This window comes from Diceros bicornis, chromosome 6 (assembly GCF_020826845.1).
Source record: "Diceros bicornis minor isolate mBicDic1 chromosome 6, mDicBic1.mat.cur, whole genome shotgun sequence".
In the NCBI taxonomy this organism is placed as follows: Eukaryota; Metazoa; Chordata; class Mammalia; order Perissodactyla; family Rhinocerotidae; genus Diceros; species Diceros bicornis.
The window spans coordinates 84,122,049-84,130,705 of record NC_080745.1 but is presented as its reverse complement, the minus strand read 5'-3'; the positions used below and the strand labels follow the sequence as shown (position 1 = coordinate 84,130,705).

The 8,657-nt window shown below is 41.4% G+C and overlaps 1 pseudogene; it reads left to right on the top strand.

Moving 5' to 3' along the window:
* The first annotated feature begins 415 nt into the window (after positions 1-415).
* LOC131407626 (small ubiquitin-related modifier 2-like) lies at positions 416-3,832 on the top strand (annotated as a pseudogene).
* The last annotated feature ends 4,825 nt before the right edge of the window (positions 3,833-8,657 follow it).

Below are 8,657 nucleotides of genomic sequence, written 5' to 3'. Positions count from 1 at the left end.
CCTGGACCATCTGGTCCCCCAGCTGGTGCTCAGTGTCTACTGGAGGGCGGCCACACTGCCGAGACCATGAAGTGCACTAAGGCATCTGGAATATTCTAAATCAGAAGAGATTGTGCACCCTAATCCTGTGTGAATGTAGGGAATGAGTGCCCCACTTCCCACTGGCCGAGTGGTGCCCGCACTCTGCTCCCTGTCACCCTACCCCTTGGTGCAATTGGCAGCCACAGGGCCTTGGGGCCTTCGTGTTTTTCTCATAACTTATGGGGCAACAGTTTCCTCTAGGAAATAGGGTGGAGAGCCAGAAATCACATATTTTGTTTTTCCCTTTCCTTCAAGGGGAATAGGAATGTTCTTGGAAAAATACGCGTCCCCATTTGGGTTTCATGAGTTTCAGACGTATCTTGTAGGGCGAGGCATGACCGAGCCTCAACTGGAGATTTTACAGCGCGAGCGAGGGGTAAGGGTCAGTGGTGACAATAACCAGTCTGAAGCCTCTTTAAAGGCTCCTATCCTTCAGACTCAGGGCAGAGGGGCCAGGGCTAGAGCTTCTGGGCAGTCGGGAGTGTGTGCGGATTCCGGGAGACAGCTGAGCCGAGGTCACAGGTCAAGCTGAGCTGGCCCCACAGATGCCTCCCTGTTGGGAGGAAACAGAAAAGGAGGCACCAGAATGAAGGCTGATGGGAATGAAATGAGGGGCTTCTCAGAGCAAGAGGGCAGGACAGAGACAGGTTGAGGAGTGGGAGAAATCACCTCTGAGAAGGAACTGGCGTCCGCAAGACTCTTCCCCGGAGTGAGTGTGTTACAGGCAATGTTAACTCAGTTCATCCTCGAAGGATCACTCAGGGAGATGTTTTTATGCCCGTTTTACAGATGCCAAAACTGAGGCTCCTTGACTGATGCAGTGATTTACAGTTACTGTGTGGCCCTGGAAGATGGAGCCCCAGGATCGTGTCTGTCTGCAGTCTGCGGTTTGCCAAGCCCTCCGGGGGATTCTGAGGCGCACCGCGTGTCTGGGGTTGCGTGGTGGTGGCTGTTTTTTGGAAGGGACATTTTGACTTTAAAAACTGAGACATAGCATCTATGAAAGCTCGACAGAGAAAAACAGTCAGCACAAGATGACCTTCTAGAAGCATTCTGTGGATTCTTCAGGCACCAACTTCTGAGCATGGACTAAGGGCAGAAGAGCTTTACAACTGCCTGGAATTGGCGTGTTTAGATGGTGCTCATTGTCTTCTAGTTGATGGTGGATGGTGATTCAAGCTCCCTCTGTTTTCAAGCAGAATCAGGACAAGCTGACAGTTTTTGTATTTGCTGATGTTCCCATAAGGTAAGACCTTTGTCTTGAAAAGATTTTATTGACTCAGGGCTTTCAGAGATGCCTCATCCTGATCTGCTGCTGTGCAGAACCTGAGCTAGAACACAAATATTGAATGGATGGCGAGTGTTTACTAGGTGCTGGATATTTTGGAATATGCTTTACATGTGTTGCCTCCTATATCCTCCCTACAAGCCTATGAAGCAGATACTGTTTTATTCTTATTTTATAGATGAGGACATTGAGGCCCAGAGAGGTTCAGTAACTTGCCCTGGATCACACAGCCAGGGAGTGTGGGAGCCAAGATAGGAGCCCAGACAGGTTAGTTTGTTTTTTTTAAACTTTTCACTTTGGAAAATATTGAACATATACAAAAGGAGAGAGAATTGCATAATGAGCCTCCATGTGTCGATCACCCACTTTCAACAATTATCAATATTCTGCCATCTTGTTTTATCTTTCTGCCCCACATGTGTTGTTGTTCTCTGGAATATTTTAACCCTGGGTGTCCTATCATTTCACTTTGGAACACTTCAGTGAGTTTATGTAAAATACAAAGACTTTTCCTTTTTTATATGCCCATGATACTATCATCACACCCCAAAATGATTCCTTTTGTTTTATTTTTTTGCTGAGGAAGATTTGCCCTGAGCTAACATCTGTGCCAATCTTCCTCTTTTTCCTTTTTTTTCTCTTGAGGAAGGTTACCCCTGAGCTAACATCTGCGCCAGTCTTCCTCTATTTTGTATATGGGTCACCACCACGGCATGGCTTGACAAGTGGTGTAGGTCTGCGCCCAGGATCTGAACCCATGAACCCAGGCCGCTGAAGCAGAGCATGAACAACTTGAACTGTTTGGCCACGGGGCCGGCCCCCAAAATGATTCTCTTATATCATCTAATACTTGGTCCATGTTCAGTTTTCCCTGATTGCCCCCAAAATGTCCTTTTACAGTCGGTATGTCTGAATCAGGGTGCAACCACCCAACACTGTATTCAGTTGATATTTTCTAGTCTCTTCTAATCCCTAACAATTTTCCCCTTTTTTGGCCCATGCCATTTATTTGTAAAATATTCTGGATTTTGCTGTCTGTACCTCGGCGGTGTCATTTAACACGTTTCTCTGTCCCTGGTATTTCCTTTCAGCTGGGAGTTAGAACTGGAGGTGGGATTCCATCCAGGTTTAACTTTCTGGAAAGAATCCTTTGTGGGTGCACGCCTTCTTTCTGTTACATGGGCTATCTGGTGATTCTAATTTCTAGAATTAGAAATTTTCAAATTCAATTTTCAAATTGAATCTGGTGATTCAATTTCTAATGATGTGAAGATTGTCCTGTGGGTTCAGGTGGTGTCAGCCTGGTGAAGTGTCAGAACTTCACGACACAGCTCCTGTCAGTCTTTCACCTGTCTTAGCAGCCATCGGTGAGCACTGTCGAGATCCTTTACATCATAAGAAATAGCAAAATGTTGGTTTCCTAATTCTATCATTCTTATCTGTATTCATTTTTTTTTTAAAGATTTATTTTTTTCCCCCCAAAGCCCCAGTAGATAGTTGTATGTCATAGATGCACATCCTTCTAGTTGCTGCATGTGGGATGCGGCCTCAGCATGGCTGGAGAAGCGGTGTATCAGTGCGTGCCCAGGATCTGAACCCAGGCCGCCAGCAGCAGAGCGCACGCACTTACCTGCTAAGCCATGGAGCCGGCCCTTTATCTGTATTCATTAGCTGAGCTTCTCCGAAGAGTTTTCCCACATCAACTACTTTCCAGCCCGACTTAAGAGTTTGTGCTCCGAGTCCCTGCTTTTCAATTTTTCATGTGTGCACAAATCACCCGAGGGTCTTGTTAAAATGCAGATTCTGACTCAGCAGGTCTGGGGTGGGACCTGAGATTCTGCACTTTTAATAAGCTCCCAAGTGGTGGAGACGCTGCTGGTCTGCGGACCACACTTTGAGTAGCAAGGCCAATCGATCACCTATTCTGCCTCTCAACTAAATTTTTCTGACTGGTCCTCTCCTCTGCAGAATTCTTAGCTTATCTGTACATGGACAAGCTACTGACGCTAAACTCTGGTTTAGCATTCACCCTTATAAAGGCAAGGCTGGGCTCCTGGTGCTGCTTGTGTGCTCGTTCGGTGCGGACCTGGTACCTCTTTTGTGAAGCGGCAGCTGAAGTAGGGGAAGACTCCTACTCCCAAGGTAGGAGTCAAGACTGAGAACAACAATCATATTAATTTGAAGGTGGCAGGGCAGGATGGTTCTGTGGTGCAGTTTAAGATTAAGAGGCATACACCACTTAGTAAACTAATGAAAGCCTATTGTGAACAACAGGTTTGTCAATGAGGCAGATCAGATTCTGATTTGACGGGTAGCCAATCAATGAAACAGACACACCTGCACAGTTGGAAACGGAGGATGAAGATACAATTGATGTGTTCCAGCAGCAGACAGGAGGTATCTATTAAAAAGGGAATCTGGTACTTTACTCCAGAACTCTTCCTCCAGACCAAGACATTCTCAATTAGAAAACCGCAATTTGGTTCCACCACAACCTGACTACTACAGTAGAGTTTCCTCTATTCTTTCATTTTCCCCTTCCCCATTATTTTATTGTACCTAAAGTAACTGGTGTATGTGCACAAGCATATTGCATTTTTTTTTAAAACTAAATGGCCAGTGGTATGTTTTGATTGACATCAAATGGAGATGGGATGGGGAAAAATACTGGTTCTGTGAAAATACCCCCTTTCTCCAGTAGTGGCATGCTCATTCAGCTCTTGTCTTTATATTCCAGTAAGTTATTTTGCTCTCACTGTTTAACAAAAAAAGAACAACATAAAAATCCTTGCATACCTTGTTCGATTGGAGAATTTTAATGTTTTTCGTTTATCATTGTAAAACCAAAGACAACTTTATAACTTTTTTGTATGTAGCTGTTACATGTAGGGTAATCTGTCTTTAAGTAGGGATAAATTACTCTAAAAGAAATGAATCCTAGATAGTTTTCCCTTCAAGTCAAGCGTCTTGTTGTTTAAATAAACTTTTTGTTTAAAATGAAAAAAAAAAAAAGACAAGGCTGGTGGGTTTTAAACTTATCTCTCCTTTCAAAGTCACTTCCTTGCTTTAACCTAAGCTCCAGAGTGTGTTATTCAGACTATAAAATGTTATTATAGCTTAGAATTTTCTCAGAAAAGTTGACCCATCACATAATATCATACTGAGGTGCAATTTTTATTGTTTTTGGGTATGTGTCTGTCTCATATTTCACTAAAGTCGAATGTTTTTCTAAGGGAAAAATGGTCTGGTGGTGTGCCAGGGGGAGAATCATCAACTTCTGGTGCTAAGTTTATAAACAGCTGAGGATTCTGCCTGCCCTGCATCCAGGCCCCCTTGTTTTGTTAGCAGAAACTTGGTGTTGCTTTGGAGAACTATCTCCCCGAAGTGCTCTGCTCTCACTTGGTCAAGAGGTGGGCCAACCAGACCCTCTCTCCGTGAATTTAAGTCTTGAGTAGAGCAACAGGGAGGCGAAGATGGTTGGAGCTGATTTATTTCAGCAGCAGTGCCGAGAAAGGACTCTCCTCTGTGTCCTCCCTCTCAGGGTCCTGGAGATGATTTGATCCCTTCTTTCGTGGGTCTGGATACTCAGTCTTTCTTTGAATATGTGGGGCACTCCATAATTCCACATGAGTTTTTTTCTGCTGAAGTTAGCCAGAGTAGCTCCCTATTGCTCACTACCAAGAAACCCTAACTGGTGGAGCCTCCACCTTAGAGTCTCAGAATGGTGGGACTTACCTGCTAGTACCTGTGACAGGAAAGAGAGATGGCAAGCCGACAGGGAAGTGCTTTTGTCATTTGACTTAGTAATGCCAGCAGCACTGATCAATCTTCAACAGTGGTGACCCATCAAAGGACCCTGAGAGCAGGAGTGAAGATGATGAGTTGGGGCAACGGGAAAACCCCTTGGAAAGAGGCTTCTTCCTCTTGGCTTTTCCAATGAATCTGGTTTTATGGGAAGTACAGTTTTCCCACTGGTCAGAGGGGCATGTGGCATTACAGGCTAATCTCACCTTTATGAGACAGAAGCAAGACACTACCAGCATCAAGGACTGGGTCCTGTAGTAGGATCCTCACTCCTCTACCTCCTACAGCGACTTCATCAACACCTGGACTGGCAGCCACATCTAAGGAGCATTTCAATGATTATGATCTCAAGGAGACCCCTGGTCATCAGAAAAGTTATGTTTGGTATATTCTGCTTAAGAAGGTAGGGAGGGTGAAGAGGGTAGAAGATTATATATCCTTCCCAATTCCTAATGAAATAAACAAATTAGTAAACAAACAAAAATTTAAAAAGCAAAACACTGCAAACAAACACAAATAGTAACCAAACAAGGAATTACCTTTGTGTCTTGAAAAATCACGACCTTGTAAAGAGCCAGAAAATTCTGATGTAGTGTAGTTCCTGAGCCAAACCTCTCTCTCCAAGAAAAAAAGAGGGTTGATGAAATTCAGCATTTTTACTAATACTCTTCAATTTAGAGAGAAATGGGTTCTCTGGCAGAAAAGGCAAGAGTAGGTAGCCCTGCGAAAAAATCCCTTGAGTTTGGAAGGCCCTAAATGTCACCTTGAAACGTTGGGAGAGAGGAGGTGTTGCCAAGGCTTACCATTGTGCAGGAAGCCAAAACCCACAGAAGTGTGATACAGCCTTGGCTGCATGAAACAGACCTTGATTTATGACATTTAGTGGCATCCCAAAAGAGAGAGCAGAGTCCAGGTTTCCAAGAGAAGGCTACTGGCCATGCTCCCTACCCGATGACCTGCCCGTTCCCTATCTCTGTATCCCCAGATTACAGAAAAGTGAAGAGTTTAGTAAAACCCACCACCACACTGTAGCCAACAAGACATTGAACCCCAGATAATGTGAAAAGGGTGTCATGGAAAATTCCCCCACTATTCAGGGTAAATAGAAGCATACAGAGCTGCACTCAATAAACTAGAACAAAACAAGACATGGAATGGCAATCATGCAAACACGTTATAGCAAACAACAACAAGAAAAGGGGAACATAACTAGCAAAAAAATAGATGAAAGTCCTGTCCTGGATGAAAACATATTCCAGGCCTCTCAACATTTTGAATAGTAGAACTTAATAAGACTATAAATTCAGTAAGACAAGACCTCAAAAGTGAGATGATATAAAATAATAGAATGAGATTTAAAAAGATTTCAGAACAAAGGAAATACACTAAGTTTAAAAAACAATATTGATGACTTAATACATTAGGAGGAAGGAATAATAAAGACATCACTGAAAAATCAAATTATTGACAAGGAAGAGTTGCTGAAATTATTCATGGTAAATGCACAGGAAAAAGGCAAATATCAAAGTAGCTTAGAGGAGATGATAGCAATGGAGGACAAAGATGATCCGATATAATGATAATTGATGTCTCTGAATTAGGGACCCAACAAGGGAACTAGGGAAAAATACATTCAGAGACAAATCATCAGAAATAAAGTGCAAAATTTTAGATCAAAACAGCAACAGGAAAAAAATATGTAAGTACTGACATTAAGCTGTATCCTGGTTAAGATATTGAACTTGGAGGATAAACAAAGGCTTCTCAGACATTCAGGCAGAAGGAGCCTACCAGGGGAAAAAAGTCAGGTGTTCCAGACTCCTTAAGAGAAGACAATGGAGCAATGTCTAGAGTGTTGTGAAGCAAAGAAGGCAAAATCCAAAAACATTAAGCCGATGCAAGTTGTCATTCAAGCGAGAGAGCAGCAGGCAGACACTGGAGCAGGCAAGAATTCAGGCCCTCTAGCACCCGTAAGCTCCTCTGGGTAAGAGCCCAGCCAACCAAAAAGATGAATTAAAATTAAGAACTTGGAGATATAATACACTTAACAAAAACTAGGAGGTTCCTCTTTTTTTTTTTTAAGAATAAGAAATCAAAGTCAAAACAAAAATTTGAAAAAAAGCTTAATGACTCCAATCACTTTGTGATTTTTAATCACCATTTTTTTAAACTTGGAGGAATCTATAAGAACTAATATTTCTTTTGGAAAATCAGTGGACTACAAACATTATTTGAAGTTCAGAAATTTCTTCATCTTTTTTACCTTCCGTAAAATTAAAATTAATTTACATTCTTTTTATTTTAAAATGGCATTATGATATGATATTATTAAGCTCATTTATTCAACAAATATTTATTTAGAGTCTTCTGTGTACCAGACACTATTTTTTTTTTTTTTTGTGAGGAAGATCAGCCCTGAGCTAACATCCGTGCTAATCCTCCTCTTTTTTTGCTGAGGAAGACCGGCTCTGAGCTAACATCTATTGCCAATCCTCCTCCTTTTTTTTTTCCCCCCAAAGCCCCAGTAGATAGTTGTACGTCATAGTTGCACGTCCTTCTAGTTGCTGTATGTGGGAAGCGGCCTCAGCATGGCCGGAGAAGCGGTGCGTTGGTGCGCGCCCGGGATCCGAACCCGGGCCGCCAGTAGTGGAGCGCGTGCACTTAACTGCTAAGCCACGGGGCCGGCCCACCAGACACTATTTTGGGCACTGAGGAAACTGAAAAGAGAAAAAAACCCCAAAATGTTATATATATATTTTATATATTTTTATTTCTGTATTTCATATACATATGATTTCTGGGTGGTGGGGTTTGAGGTGTGGCTTTGAACCTTTCCTGTTGATTAAACTCTTTTTATAAAGTGCATGTATAACATTTTTCAATTAAAAACTGAAACGTTTTTTAAAAACTTAAACATTTTAATTAATTGGAAATTAAGGAATTATTCCCTTTAATTTATTAATTTTGGAGTTCTTTCATTACTAATGATGTGGAATGTTTTTCCATATCTTTATTAACTAGTAATATATTAATCTTTGTTGAAATGTCTGTTATATAATGTTCTATTTATATGCATTCGTATATAAATGTGCTCTTTCTACCTTTGCTATTTTCAACATGTTTCTTCTTTGCTGCAAATATTATTCCTAATCTTGTTTGTGTTTATGTTTTTATTATTAAAATAATCTTTTTCTTTATAAAAAATACATGATCATTGCAGAAAAATCAGATAATATAATAAATAGAGAAAACGAAAAAATCACAATTCCACCTATTCAGAACAACTTCCATTAACACCTTAGAGTACATATTTCCAGATGCTTTTCTGTAGAAACACTGGTTGGGATTTTTTTTCTTTTTTTTACAATAATGTCACAATACCATACTGTTTTGCAATATGCTTTTCTTCATTTAATTTACTGTGAACATCTTTCCATGTCATTAAATTTCTTCCTAACGTTTAATGATTTTGTACTTTTTATTA